The 15613-nt window shown below is 40.1% G+C and overlaps 2 pseudogenes; one reads left to right on the forward strand and one right to left on the reverse strand.

Annotated features, from left to right (window-relative positions):
* The first annotated feature begins 4719 nt into the window (after nt 1-4719).
* LOC129636882 (olfactory receptor 5M9-like) lies at nt 4720-6063 on the forward strand (annotated as a pseudogene).
* A 5158-nt stretch (nt 6064-11221) lies between these two features.
* On the reverse strand, nt 11222-12447 carry LOC129636745 (olfactory receptor 1038-like; annotated as a pseudogene).
* Nucleotides 12448-15613: the final 3166 nt, after the last annotated feature.

Here is a 15613-nt window from a genome sequence, read left to right on the forward strand (position 1 = left end):
GGTGAAAATTCACAGCTCATTTCAATTTTTTGACTGCTTCATCAGAGACAGGCGTTGTGCTAGGAATTCCCCAATGTTGTCTGCGATCCCCGTACCTCACTGTGAGACGGCAGTTTCCTTTTTCTACAGATGAACTTTGGAACTGAGAATCCTTACTTTTCCAAAGACAGGCAGTTAATTATGGTGCAGAGTGAAGATTTTATTTCCACTCTAACTGACATCGAAGTTGATGCTCTACTGACTCCAAAAAGAGCCTAAGTTCACTGGTAAATTGTTCTACTACAATCAACTTCTCCACTAATGACCTCTACTTGTGCTCATTCTCCCTAGATGTTTCCATGTGATCTGTACTTTGGAGGCACCTGGGATCTCTTCAACAGCCGTGAGATGCACAGGGTGTGCATTGCTGTGTTTGGCCTGAAAGATGATGCTTATTAGAACTAAAGCACAGTAGAAAAGAAGGTGACTGAGCAACATTGTATAATGCAAACCAAGAATGCTTTCCTGAGGCAGATATTATACCATGTGAAGATGGGTACGATTATACCCATGATACTAAAGCACAGTAGAAAAGAAGGTGACTGAGCAACATTGTATAATGCAAACCAAGAATGCTTTCCTGAGATGCAAGGTGCTTTCCTGAGGCAGATATTATACCATGTGAAGATGGGAGAGATTATACCCATGACATTAAGAATACTGGTCACTTAATGTTATCAGAAGACATTCTTCTGATTAACCCTCCTTAACTTCCCTTACTCCTGAGATGTTTCTATAATTTTAATTATAATGTGTTTCATCATTATCTGGATAGTTCCTTGGGGAGATGCTCTCAATGTATGCAGTGTTCAAGATTCTATTATAAATAGTGAGGAATTATCATCTTTTTTTGTTGCTGCTGAAGGTAGGTCAGCAAATTTTATAGTCTTTGCAATAGAGATTAATGCAGTCACATCTTTAATTTTTAGCCCTTTTTTGAAGAAGAGACTAAGACCTTACTTGTGGACCTATTTGTTATCAGTGTTTTATTGTCTGGAATTATATACTTGGGAAATATTACTATTTGTATTAATAGTTGATATAAAAATTCATAAGAATATCTTGCTACCATAGGGACGTAACAAGAATTTTTGCTCTTTAGGTTTTGCCTCTTATGTCTTCCCTACAAACCCAGTGATTTTCACATTGTGTTTTAAAATGTATCTGAATGGAATTGAAAGTATTGTGTCATTGGGAATGATTGTTATTCCCAGTGCAGTCACTAAGTTGTGTCCTACTCTTTGCCATCCCATGGACTGTAGCATGCCACACTTGCTTGTCTTTCACTATATTGAATAAATAATTATACCTTTGCTGTATCGTGTGTGTGTGTGTGTATGTGTGTGTAAAATTCCTGAAAAGTTAATGAAAGTGATATTTTAAATTTCTAAATTATACATTCTCTATGCTTAATTGCTTTAAAAGATGATGCACAGTTATCTAATAAAGTGGCTGTCTATGAGAAGTTACTTCGGTCGTCTGGCCCTAGGACTATGGGATCACCTAACCTTGAGAGGCATAGATAGTGGTGGTCCAAACTCTGTTCTGCAGGCTCTGTGGCCATGTCAAGCTCCTCTGGTTCATCAAGCATGAATTATCAAAAGGATAACTTTTCCCCTTTTTTGGACGATAATCAAACTGCATTTTAAATGTAGAGAAATAGAATATTAGAAAACGTTATCAAAGAGGCAGTAGTGATATAAAGTTATTGAGTGTACCCCTAGAGTTCAGTTAATTGGTTTGCATTTCCGTCTGGCCAGTTTGCACATGTCTGATCCAAGGAGAGCCTCTTAGTCTGTCAGTGCTTCAGTTTTCTCATTTTTCAGAAAGATATGCTAATTAGAACCTCTCTCATGGGACCTTTATTTATAAAAGACTGTGTAAGGATTCAACAAAAGGTAGCTATTATCTTACCTTAAACCTGAGACTGTTGCCACTAGAACAGTTTTTTAAATAGGGAGTTTATTAGTTATGGACACAGTAGTGCATTCTATGAAGCTGATCTGGAGATCAGGATGCTTAAAAATCATGTGTGAATATCCCTGAATGTCTACAATATATAACAACTAATGTAGTCAGTTTGAAGTGTTCTAAAATGAATGAGACAAACTCTACTATCACAGAGCTAATGATTATGAAAAGTGGAAGAAAACCCACATATCACACAGGAAGGGAAATTGGAGAAGTAGTATTAATTTATGTTTCTTAGGTGCCTTGATGATTTTTTATATATTTTATACTTAGTTGCTGTTATTGTTCTGTCACTAAGTCATATTTGGCTATTTGAGACTCCGTGGACTACAGCATGCCAGGCTCCTCTGTCCTTCACTATCTCCTAGAGTTTGCTCAGACTCATGTCTGAGTTGGTGATGCTATCTAACGATCTCATCCTCTTATAATTAGTTGTACCAATCATCCAAATCAAACTCTGTTAATTAGGTAATTATGGGTTCACCAAGCAGAGGTAAGTGTTTTTATATATGGAAATTCTTGGTCTTGGCTCTATCTCCCAGTCAAAATCAGTAACTCTCATCTGGCTTAGTTTATCCACACTTAGAAACCAGAAGATCTATGATCATGAAAATATAGGGTACAGGTGAACCCAGACCAGAACTGAAATATCAGTGACTATGTTATGTGCCCAAATCATTTTCTCTATGGTGTATTTAATTCCCATATGAATAATTTCAGGGGTAGGAAAATTGTTTACAGAGATTAATCAACTTCCAAATTGTGAGTTGCTACTAGTTGGAGGGAGCCATGATACAATCATAGAGTTTATACATTTTTAAAAATAGTTCCTCTTCTAACTTTTTGTATTTTCATTTTCTTTTTTCCTCAATATTTTTACATAACTGGCTACTTTCCCATAACTGAAAAGTCACATCCTCAGAGAGATCTTTGACCACTCTGTGTGCAGCCTGCCTCTTCTTATTTCTGTGTTTATCAGCATGCTCCATTTCCATCTCACAGTAGTTCCATTCCCTAAATTGTCTCATTTCTGTATTTTTCATTCACTCCTTTTCAAAAAGAATCAATTATGATGCAAACCAAAATCTTGTGTAGCTTGTTCAATTTCATATTGCAAAACTTAGACTACGTCTAGATATAATATAACAAATAATAAATATAATATAGCAAATATATTTGACATAACATTGGTTTTGATGTTTGTAAATGAATTATAATAAGCAATTATAACTACAGACCATTTTATGTCATAATATTACCTTCAAGCAATGTTATTATGGGGATCTTAAATTCCCAAGATGATGTTAATCCTACAGATGCATCCCTAAGTACTCAGAGCAGTTTACTTCTCAGAAGACTTATCTGGGGAAGTGTATTAAATAGAGAAAACATTCATTGTGGACATTTTAATTGTAATGACATTGAATTTGAAAATAATTAGACATGTAATGGATTGTTGCTGAAAAGCAGTAGAATCTTAAATAAGACAATAATTTTAAAAGCATGGCACCTGAATTTTATATGTATATAGAATTTATATATTGATATAATTTTGATATGGTGATTGAACCACTCGCAGTTTACTTTTCTGAGATAACTGTTAAACTGATACAGTCTGTGTTGTTAAATACTGCTTACCTCATCCTGCAAGCAGCAGTAATCAAGCAAGTGAAATATATAGCTAAATAAAATAAAACATGACGAGGATTTTCATAAGTTGAAAGCTTTTTATATCATATGCTGGCATAGTGTATAAAAGTATGTCAATGACTAGATTGTAAGACCAAGGTTTAAGACAATCATCCCGTAAAATTGCGTAGATAAGAAGATATCTTCTGAACTTCCCTGGTGGCTCAGTGGATAAGAATATGCCTCCCAGTGTAGGGGACATAAGTTCAATCCCTGGTTGGAGGAAGATTCCACATGCCATGGAGCAACTAAGCCCGAGAGCCACGACTACTGAGCCTGCGCTCTAGAACCTGTGAGCCACGACCACTGAAGCCTGCTCACCTGGAGTCAGTGCTCCAAAGCAGGAGAAGCCGCTGCAGTGAGGAGCCCACACACCCCAACCAGGAGGTGCCCAAGCGCAGCCAAAAATAAACAAACAAATACATTTTTTAAAAGGATATCTTCCAAGTCATAGGGAAATGAGTAAGTTAATATTACATGTGCATTTGTATTAATATAGACAATGAGAGGCAACCATCATACACAAAAATAGTATTCAATGGCATTTCAATGATTCATTCTTATTACTTCCCTGTTCAGCACAAAGTGGTTATCTGACCTTATTGAATATTTACATTTTGAGTCTCAAGTCATTTCCTATAAGACGATATGTTGAAATGGATTTGGTCATTCTCTGATGACTCTCAGTCTAGCTTTACTTCTGTTAGCACTCTATGATGTTAGCATCACTGAAATAATTTAGCAAAAATAAGTGTCTAATACTAGTAGTATGTGAATGTAATTCTCTGTTTTAGAGTTAAGAAACTAATAAATATTGTAATAATTACCTATAAGTCCTATTAAAGGAAATAAATGTGATTATATACTCATATTAAACTTTGTACAAAGTCTACATTGATTTTTATATTATTTGAACTAGAATACCGATAAACATGACTCAAAATTTTCAAGAATAAAATAAATCCATTCGTTTCTTTTAATTTGTCCATAGGCACTGCAGACTGGGTCTAAGTGAAGGCAATGCCAAATTTCACAGATGTGACAGAACTTGTTCTTCTGGGCTTGACCAGTCGTCAGGAGCTTCAAGGTCTCTTTTTTGTGGTGTTTCTAGTAGTTTACATGATCACTCTGATAGGGAACATTGGTATCATTATTTTGATCAGCATCAGGCTCCAGCTTCAGAGCTCCATGTACTTTTTCTTGAGTCCTTTGTCTTTTGTGGATGTGTGGTTCTCTCCCATTGTCACTCTGAAGATGCTGGAAAACTTACTATCAGACAAAACCCATTTCCTATGTGGGGTGTTTGGTGCAGCGTTACTTCTTCACAGCCCTTGTCCACGTGGAAGTATGTATCTTGGCTGTGATGGCCTTTGATCGCTACATGGCCATCTGCAACCCTCTGCTTTATGGCAGTAAAATGTCCAGGACTGTCTGTGCTCGTCTCATCTCTGTGACATACATCTGTGGGTTCTCTGTCAGCCTAATCTGCACACTGTGGACATATGGCCTGTGCTTCTGTGGAAACTTTGAAATCAACCACTTCTATTGTGCTGACCGTGCTCTTATCAAGATTGCCTGTGGGTGGGGTCCACAGTAAAGAATGCACCATGATTGTTATTGCTGGGATTAATTTCACATATTCCCTCTCAGTGGTTCTCATGTCCTATACCCTCATCGTAGTGGCCGTGCTGCACAGGTGCTCTGCTGATGGCAGGAGGAAGGCATTCTCCACGTGTGGGTCCCACCTGACAGCTGTTACCGTGTTTTATGGGGCTCTCCTCTTCATGTATCTCAGGAGGCCCACTCAAGAGTCTGTGGAGCAGGGGAAGATGGTGGCCGTGTTTTACCCCACAGTGATTCCCATGCTGAATCCCATGATCTAGAGTTTGAGGAACGAAGGTGTGAAAGAGACGGTCAACAAAGCAATCGTCAAGGCAAGCTTGAGGCAGTGAACCTGCAGGACATAATTCCGGGTATGCCGCTTCCTGTTATAAATGTCCAGACATATAAAGAACACTGTTTAAAATAGACTGTAAACCGGCAACACTTAAATATACTAAGAGGTCCAGTCTAACACAGTGATGGTTTACCCTGTGAATGGACTCTCAGGACTAAGCCTCCTTTATCTACATATGCAAACATACTAACCCTGACCTATTACTGTTAGTCCCAGTGTATGTAAAACTGTGCCAAGTGTACTCATCGGAAAACTCATAAACACATTTGGATAAGCACACGTTAATTTGGAGGTATCTTTGTAAGAGCTGAATATGCTTTCTTAGGATATTTTCTATATATAATTGCTTTTCACTTGTTTTAAAGTAATATATAATTTCATGAGAAAAAATTAATACTTCATCACTTTTCCATGAATAAAAAAGTTGGTGGATCCTCATTTATCAAAAAAGCTTTCAATAACATTCATACATGCATGGACTTTTGAAAACAAAAATGTATTCAGAATCTTCAGCTAGTGTCATGAATCAATCAGAAGGTTAACTCTCAGTATGTATTGCTCTATAATTAACACTATTTGTGTTTCAAACCGTCTGTTGACTCACTGTAATTCTACTCTTTGGTTTGGATTTTGGCTAGTTGTTTTTCTCTTCATTAATTTAAATAGGTGAAAAATTTATGAGTAAAGCCTATCATGTCCTTCTCATAGTTTAAAAAGATGAAGCAATATGGATTTTTGTCATTTAAAATCTAACTTTTGATCAGAAGAATGTCCTGTTAAACATTTGATTGCTAAGATGAAGGTATTGTTTGATTCCAAATTCTTGTCACTCACATTACATTCTTAGGTCTGTATTTAGCTGCTTAAGTCAAGCTTTTAACCAGAGTGGATCAGCCGGGTGAGAACCGTGTGAAACCAAACGGCCTTGCGCTCCTGCTGCGGCTGTTGTGTCGCTCAATCGTGCACAACTCTGTCGACCCCACAGAGGGCAGCCCACCAGGCTCCCCCGCCCCTGGGATTCTCCAGGCCAGAACACTGGAGTGGGTTGCTATTTCTTCCTCCCGTGCATGAAAGTGAAAAGTGAAAGAGAAGTCGCTCAATCGTGTCCGACTCTTAGCGACCCCATGGACTGCAGCCCACCAGGTTCCTCCATCCATGGGATCAGCACAGCTCAAACTGGTATCCATTGGGATCTGATTACACGTTTACAATTCAATTTATGTTGATTGGTGTCCACTTAATCTACCTTCATTCTTAATATAAGTGGAATCCATTTTTTTGTCCTTGTTGACTCTTGCTAATAATACCAGCATAAAAGCAAATCAGAAGCAGAAGTAATTTCTCATGAGTGAGTTTATTCTTACGCTACGCTAAGTCGCTTCAGTCGTGTCCGACTCTGTGTGACCCCATAGACAGTAGCCCACCAGGCTCCCCATCCCTGGGATTCTCCAGGCAAGAACACTGGAGTGGGGTGCCATTTCCTTCTCCAATGCATGAAAGTGAAAGTGAAGTCTCTCAGTCGTGTCCGACTCTTAGCGACCCCATGGACTGTAGCCTACCAGGCTCCTCTGTCCCTGGGATTCTCCAGGCAAGAGTAGTGGAGTGGGGTGCCATTGCCTTCTCCGGAGTTTATTCTTGTTTAAGGGCTAATCCAGTTAAAAGGGCTGCACAACTGAACATGTGTGAAAGACTCTGAGAAGTAACACTTACTTCTGGTAGTGTCACTGGAAAGGTGGATTCATTTAAGCACAGAAAGTATTGTTACTCAGGCTAATTTACCAATTGCCCACAAGCCACATTCCGTCAGATTGGTTCAGAGAAAAAGCAGATGGTGGGAGGAGAGTTCTTTTTCATAACTTTAGGTTCTGAGCAGGAAGAAACAGTACTATTTGATTAGTATTGGAAACTACATTAACAAAGTTTTTTTTTTTAATGTTTTCAAATCACCCAAGTTTGCTTCTAACAAGTTGGTGTCAAGTATGAAACAATAGGCTGCTCAAGAGACAATCGTACTGACAAGAGACCATTATAACTTGACCCTTTAAGATCACATTTTCTGTGATCCTTATGGCAGACATATTCCTCAGTGCCCACTATTTTATGTTTTGTTTTATAAGTGAAACCTTTGTCATCCAGCTGCTCACCGCGTCCCCATCGCCCCGGTCAGTGGGACACAGAATGCTTCAAGTCCTGGCAATGAGCCGTCAGTAGAAAGTGGTGCCTGAAACCTAGAGACCACCTTCTCTATGTTAAAGCCTTTAGATACGGACTTTTTTCTCTTCCTTCCCACTTGAAAATGTTGCCACTGAAGTGATCACTTTTTAGACAAAGATGGAAACCACATATTGAGGGTCTAATTGCCTTTTCCAAACCCCTTAACTCATACTGCTGCCTGAGAAAGGAATAAGTTACTTTATTAAGTCACTGCATCTTGGGAGTTCACCTAGCTATAGTGCTATATTTGCTCTTATAATACTTTCCATAAACATATCCTTGGCATTTCACCTCTGCATCTTACCACTCACTAGGACAATTTTTACCTGAGAATGATCAAGTCTCTTCAGAAACTATTCTGGTATTGAGAGGAGGGCATCTTGTCTTCTGTCTTAACCAGAAGGAGAAAAACTCAAGGTTCTGATCTATATTAGATATTAGGTTATATATCCCTTTGTCCTAACTACTTGATGAGTCCTTGGGCTTGCTATGACCTTTAAGAGTCCAGTTGTCACATTAACTGGTTTTGGATCCCTTTTGACCCAGCATCTGGGCCATTTCGCTAGCCTTTTTAGGTACTTACAAGTCTCTTTCTTAAGCTTAGGAAATCTCAGCTATTTTTTGTCTGCACTGTGCTTGCAGGTGTAGATAAGGTGTGTTTTCACCATACATTTGAGCCAGCACATCTTTAACTGTCCTTACTTATTAGTGGGGCTTCCCCAATGGCTCAGCAGCAAAGAATCATCTGCAAGGCAAGAGACATGATTTCAATCCGTGGGGGAACATCCCCTGGAGAAGGAAATGGCAACCTACTCCAGTATTCTTGCCTGGAACACCCCATGGACAGAGGAGCCTGGCGGGTTACAGTCCATAGGGTCACACAGAGCTGAACACAACTGAGCATGCACACACTTACATGCACTTATTCTGAGTGAAATTGTTCCCCCAGAAGATGTGTTAAGTTCCTAACCTGAAGAACTTCAGAGTTTGGTTATAGGATCATTGGATTATAGGGTCATTATTTGGATGTAGGGTCATTGAAGATGCAATTGTTAATATGAAGTCATACTGAAGTAAGGTGGACGGTTAATCCAGTGTGCTGCTGCTAAGTCACTTCAGTCGTGTCCAACTCTGTGCAACCATAGATGGCAGCCCACCAGGCCCCGCTGTCCCTGGGATTCTCCAGGTAAGAACACCGGAGTGGGTTGCCATTTCCTTCTCCAATGCATGAAAGTGAAAAGTGAAAGTAAAATTCCTCAGTGGTGTCCGACTCTTCACGACCCCATGGACTGCAGCCTACCAGGCTCCTCCGTCCATGGGATTTTCCAGGCGAAAGTATTGGAGTGGGGGTGCCATCGCTTTCTCCAGTGGGAGTGATGTCCTTACAGGAATGAAGAAATCTGGACACAGATGTAGAGGGAAGATGACCATGAGAAGACAGCAGAGACAGGAAAGATGCTTACAAGACAAGGAATGCCTGGGACCATGAGCAGCTTGAAAAAACAAGGAAGGAACCTCCCCTAGAGCTTCACAGAGAGCCTGGTTCTGCCAATACCTTGACTTCAGACTTGTAGGCTCCAGAACTGTGAGAAAATAAATTTTTGTTGTTCTAAGTCAATGAGTGTGTGGTACTTTGTTAACGCAGACTGATGAAACTAATATATTTCTTTACAGTAATTTTTAAATGTTACAACTTTGGTTTTACTTTAGTTTTTCTTAGTGTCCCAGGCTATCATCCTTTCTGCTCTAGGAGCTCTTCAAATGTATCTGAAGTTTCTTTGGTAAACCTGTGGTTTTGCAGCAACCTCCCCTGAATCCAGTGTGCTACCTAGAAGGGGCACCAGATTCCTTTTGAAAGATTCACTGACCTTTAAACCCTTCTCACATTGCCAATCTCAGGTTCAGCCCTTACTCTGTAGTTTACTATAGAAGCTTACTGCTGTGCTTTTAACTTTAAATTATACTTTTGGAATTATTATTATTATTATTATTTACTTTTGGAATTATTTAAGAAATAGCAACAACAAAGATGTTCTCCTCTCTTGAGTTTTATCTTTGGCAATTGACAGTTATGAGTCCCAAGATTAATTTCTCTGCAGCTGTGCTCCCTGACCCCAAAAGAAGTTGATTTAGGAACTTGAAAATCAGGATTGCAATTCATTGCTTCTCTTCAGAATTTGTACAGTTTACATCCACTTAGAACACCTTGTTGCTGCTTTAATAATGGTGTTGAGGTTAGGTGAGGCATATATTAAATTAAAGTTTAATATAAATAATTTAACATGGCAATATTGATATCTTCACATAAATGTGAAATCTAATTTAACAATGAAATGTTTACTAAGATAACTTGGATAAAATAAGCTAAACTGTTTCTAAATAACTTATACAATCAATTTTTTGGCCAGTATTTTCCAAAACAGCAGACTATTTAGCATATTCAGGAATGTTTTTGATTTTGCCCTATGAGAATAGCTCACAATATCACCCACATGGTAGACACCAAACATTTGAATCTGAATAATAAAAAAAAATTTCCAGTTGATGGTTTAAGTGGGTCTTAGATTGCATCAGTTTACAACCATCCCAACATAGAACAATATTCCTGGCATCTGACAGCAACCACGTTTAAACTTGGTTTTAAACTACCGCTTCCTGTCAAACCATTGTAATTTCTTCAAATCCCTAAAATATAAAAGGATCTTAAGCCTTGCTGAGGGAATATAGGGGTATGTCTGCATTTTTGTTTTGATACAGAAAAAGAGAGTATGACTTTCCAGAAGCTGACGCTGATTTCCAGATCTGCATGTCGAAAAATGACATCTTTTCAAACAACACGAGAACGATGGAATTACAGAGAGTGACCGCCAGTGAATCCAGTGGGAGTCAGAAGCAGAGAGGAATGATTTTTAGCAGACAGGGTGCAGTTGAGGAACAGCTACTGCCTGGAATGACCTGGGGATGGACAAGAAACTTCCTTTACGACCTCCCTTGTTCTGTCTCCACAATGTATAAAATAGAAACATTTTTGAAAGCAGTGGCTAAATCTTATTATCAGTTAAATAGAAACTATCCAGGTCAAAACTATCAAGTGTCACAGATGCAAATAGTAGCAATTTGTTAAAAATGTGCATTATAGTCTTTTAAACCTTTTACTTATAAATTATATGAAAAATAGAACACATGTGCAAAGTCATTTTGCTCATATAAAAATGGCAGAAATAAAATTAACCTATCAAAGATAATAAAAACAACACATCTGCATGTGGCATAGTTCCAAGACGGTCAGTGTTACAAGCTACATTTTAATGTTTACTAGAGACAGGAAATAACATTTTTCAAAGGCTTTCCTCAAGGCATTTTTACCTCTTGGTTCCTCAGGCTGTAGATCATGGGATTCAACAAAGGAATGACTATTGTGTGGAAGACAGAGGCCATTTGTCTGTGTCAAGGGAATGGTTTGATTTGGCTGCAGATACATGAAGATCAGAGTCCCTTGGAATACAGTGACAGCAGTCAGATGAGAACCGCAGGATGAGAAAGCTCTGCGCCTCCCTTCTGCAGACTGGACTCTCAGGATGGCAGCCGCAATGTACAGGTAAGAAACAAGGACCGTGGTCAAAGAGCTGATCGTGTTGACTCCAGCAAAGATAAAAATCAAGATCTCTCTGAGGCTGGTGTCTGAGCAGGCAAGGGCCGTCAAAGGGACATCATCACAATAGAAGTGATTAATAACATTGGGGCCATAGTAGATCAGTTGAAAAGTAACAGCTGTGTGGAGGAAAGCAACAGAAAAGCTGTATCAGTAAGGGCCTGCGACCAGTTGCATGCACACCTTTTGGGACATGATCACCAAGTAGAGAAGAGGATCGCAGATGGCCACAGAGCGGTCATAAGCCATGACTGCAAGAAAGAACATCTCCAAAATCAAGAAGTTCAGGAAAAAGCCCAGCTGTGCGCACATGCATAGAGAGATATGGACCTGGGCTTGCTCAGGAGGGTCTCCGGGAACTTTGGGGCTATTGATGAGGAGTAACAAAAGTCTATAAAGGCCAGATTACTGAGAAAAAAGTACATGGGTGTGTGAAGGTGAGGATCCAACTGGATTAAGGAAACAATGCCAATGTTTCCCACCAGAGTTAGAGAATATACCACTAAAATGAGAAGAAAGAGAAGGATTTCACTCTCTCTCTGGACTGAAAAACCCAAAAGAATGAGTTCCATCACCTGGTAATATTCTCTTCAATCATTTGTTCTAGTCTCTGAACTGCTGAAAAGAGACAAGTTAAAGACAGATAAGTTATCAGGAGTAAGGAATTGTCATCAGATGCCAAAACATGTTTGTTTTAACTTGAGAAAGTATTGCTCATTGAAGCAGAATAAGTCGCTCAGTCGTGTGCGACCCTTTACGACCCCATGGACTGTAGCCTACCAGGCTCATCCATCCATGGAATTTTCCAGGCAAGAGTACTGGAGTGGGTTGCCATTTCCTTCTCCAGGGATCTTCCTGACCCAGGAATTGAACCCAGGTCTCCCGCATTGCAGGCAGACGCTTTACCGTCTGAGCCACCAGGGAAGTTCCCCAGAAGTTCTGAAGCAGAATATCAGAACAAATAAATATATCCCCTGTCAAACTCTACTGTCTGACTATTTATAATTTTCTGAAGCCAAAAATTGAGGTTTAATAAAAATAATGTTTATAAATATATGTAATATTTTAAGTTTAGATTATTTTTAGTCATATTAAATAATAGAGAGAATAAAGACATTTTAAAATACCCTGCTCCCATATTTACTTCTCAGTGGAGTAAAACTTTAATATGTAACATTTTATTTGTGTTAATAGACATTTATTTTAACAAATGTTCATTATGCTAAATATAATACAAAGCTAAACAGGATATTCCATGGATAGAAAAGTGGAGGAAATTAAATATTTCTATTTGTGAATTAGGCAGATTTTGGATTTATATGTAATTTATTCATTTTCAAATACTACTTTCTAAAAGTGAAAAAGCACACTTGTAGTTAGAATACACATATGTTAAAAAGTAGAGTTCTTTATAATCATTTACTCAATGGACTTGAGTTTGAGCAATCTCCAGGGGACAGTGAAGGACAGGGAAGGCTGGCATGCTGCAGCACATGGGGCCACACAGAGGCAGACACGACTGAGTGAGTGAACAGCAACAAAGAGTTTTACGTTAATTATTTTCAACACATAATCAGGAATACTTTCTAAATTATTGGTGTAACATTGTTGGTGTTACCAATTTTTAGTGATTTTTTGCCCGGGGAGCCCTAATGCGGGGCGGCCCAGCAACTGCCTGCAAAGGCCTCCCGTGGCTGTTTGCTTCCTTCTACCAGAGCTAGCTGTGCTCTCTGCTTCGGTTTTTCACAAGCCAGGGCTGCGCCTGCCACTCTTCGCCGGGGGCCCATGGGAGGTGCCAGGTGCCCTCAGCTGGGTGACCCCAGCATGGCACGCCCATGGGAGGTGCCAGGTGCCCTCGGCTGGGTGACCCCAGCATGGCACGCCCACGGGAGGTGCCAGGTGCCTTCAGCTAGGTGACCGCAGCATGGCACCCCGCTGTGGTGCTGATACTCTCCCGAAGCCTCCTTCCCCACGGGCAGTGCTGCGCTCACCTGGAAATGTGTTTGCAAGGCCGGAAGGTGTAGGGGGCACATGGCCCTGACCTGGGAACTGAGGCCCTGGGAGCAGGCTTGGTGGTCTGACCTGAGGAGCCAAACCCCAGCTGCGAGGAGGGCCCTGAAAACACATGCTCTCGCCTGCCTTTCCTTCCTCCAAGATAGATAGCTTTCCCAGTCTCTCATGTGCTGAGAGTCACACAGGGCTGGAATGCACTTGCTTTAATGTCAGTATTCAGTAGCAATTGCCCCTGAGGCCCTGAACCTAGGTTGGGCTCCCACACTCACAGGCAAATCAAAGTGACCTCCAAATGAGTAAGCTCTTTGCCTCAAGTGGCCAAAGTATTGGAGTTTCAGGTTCATATTTGTCCTTCCAATGTATATTCAGGCTTGATTTCCTTTAGGATGGAGTGGTTGGGTCTCCACAGTTCAAAAGCATCAAATCTTCGGCAGTCAACTTTCTTTATAGTCCAACTTTCACATCCATACATGACACATGGATAAACCATAGCCTTGACCAGACAGATCTTTGTTGGCAAAGTAACGTCTCTGCTTTTTAGCATGCTGTCTACTTTGGTCATCACTTTCTTTCCAAGTCGTAAGCGTCTTTTCGGAGAAGGCAATGCCAACCCACTCCAGTACTCTTGCCTGGAAAATCCCATGGATGGATGAGCCTGGTAGACTGCAGTCCATGGGGTCGCTAAGAGTCAGACAAGACTGAGTGACTTCACTTTCACTTTTCACTTTCATGCATTGGACAAGGACGTGGAAACCCACTCCAGTGTTCTTGTCTAGAGAATCCAAGGGACAGGGGAGCCTGATGGGCTGCCATCTATGGGGTCGCACAGAGTCGGACACGACTGAAGTGACTTAGCAGCAGCAGTAGCAAGCCTCTTTTAATTTCATGGCTGCAGTCACCATCTGCAGTGATTTCTGAGCCCCCCAAAATAAAGTCTGCCGCTGTTTCCACTGTTTTCCCATCTATTTGCCATGAAGTGATGAGGCCAGATGCCATGATCTTAATTTTCTGAATGTTGAGCTTTAAGGTAGCTCTTACACTCTCCTTTTTTCACTTTCATCAAGAGGCTCTTTAGTTCTTCCCTTTCTGCCATAAGAGTGGTGTCATCTGTATATCTGAGCTTATTGATATTTCTCCCGGCAACCTTGATTCCAGCTTGTGCTTCATCCAACCCAGTGTTTCTCACGATGTACTCTGCATATAAGTTAAATAAACAGCTTGACAATATACAGCCTTGACATATTCCTTTTCCTATTTGGAACCAGTCTGTTGTTCCATGTGCAGTTCTAACTGTTGCTTCCTGACCTGCATACAGATTTCTCAAGAGGCAGGTCAGGTGGTCTGGTATTCCCATCTCTTTCAGAATTTTCCCCACTTTATTGTGATCCACACAGTCAAAGGCTTTGGCATAGTCAATAAAGCAGAAATAGATGTTTCTCTGCAACTCTCTTGCTTTTTCCTTGATCCAGTGGATGTTGGCAATTTGATCTGTGGTTCTTCTGCCTTTTCTAAATCCAGCTTGAACATCTGGAAGTTCATGATTCACGTATTGTTGAAGCCTGGCTTGGAGAATTTTGAGCATTACTTTACTAGCGTGTGAGATGAGTGCAACTGTGAGGCAGTTTGAACATTCTTTGTCATTGCCTTTTTTTGGGACTGGAATGAAAACTGACCTTACAACCTAGACGTTTTTAATTGCAAATGCTAAAAGAACCAGCTTTGCAGTTTCCAAGAAAAAAAAGTTTCATTTTAACCAATTTTCTCTGAAATCCAACGAATATCATGGCCATCCTGCATCAAAAAGTCATGTTTCCTTTATGTACTCATAGTTTCATGCCTAAATTATAGACCAAATAATGCTCAAATTGACTCTGATATCAGGGGCAGATCAGCTGATAAAAAGCTTGGATTGTCCCTCTGGAGGGAAGTGAGACCTTGGGCCCATCAGAAGAATCTGAGGGGTTAAGGGAATTTGCAGGAGTGGGGAAAGCTTGGTCCATCCTACATGTACCATAATCTTAAATAATGCTTATTTACTTTACTGAAGTAAAAAAAAAATTATAAAAACAAATATAAAT

This window comes from Bubalus kerabau, chromosome 22, assembly GCF_029407905.1.
Source record: "Bubalus kerabau isolate K-KA32 ecotype Philippines breed swamp buffalo chromosome 22, PCC_UOA_SB_1v2, whole genome shotgun sequence".
Classification (NCBI taxonomy): domain Eukaryota; kingdom Metazoa; phylum Chordata; class Mammalia; order Artiodactyla; family Bovidae; genus Bubalus; species Bubalus kerabau.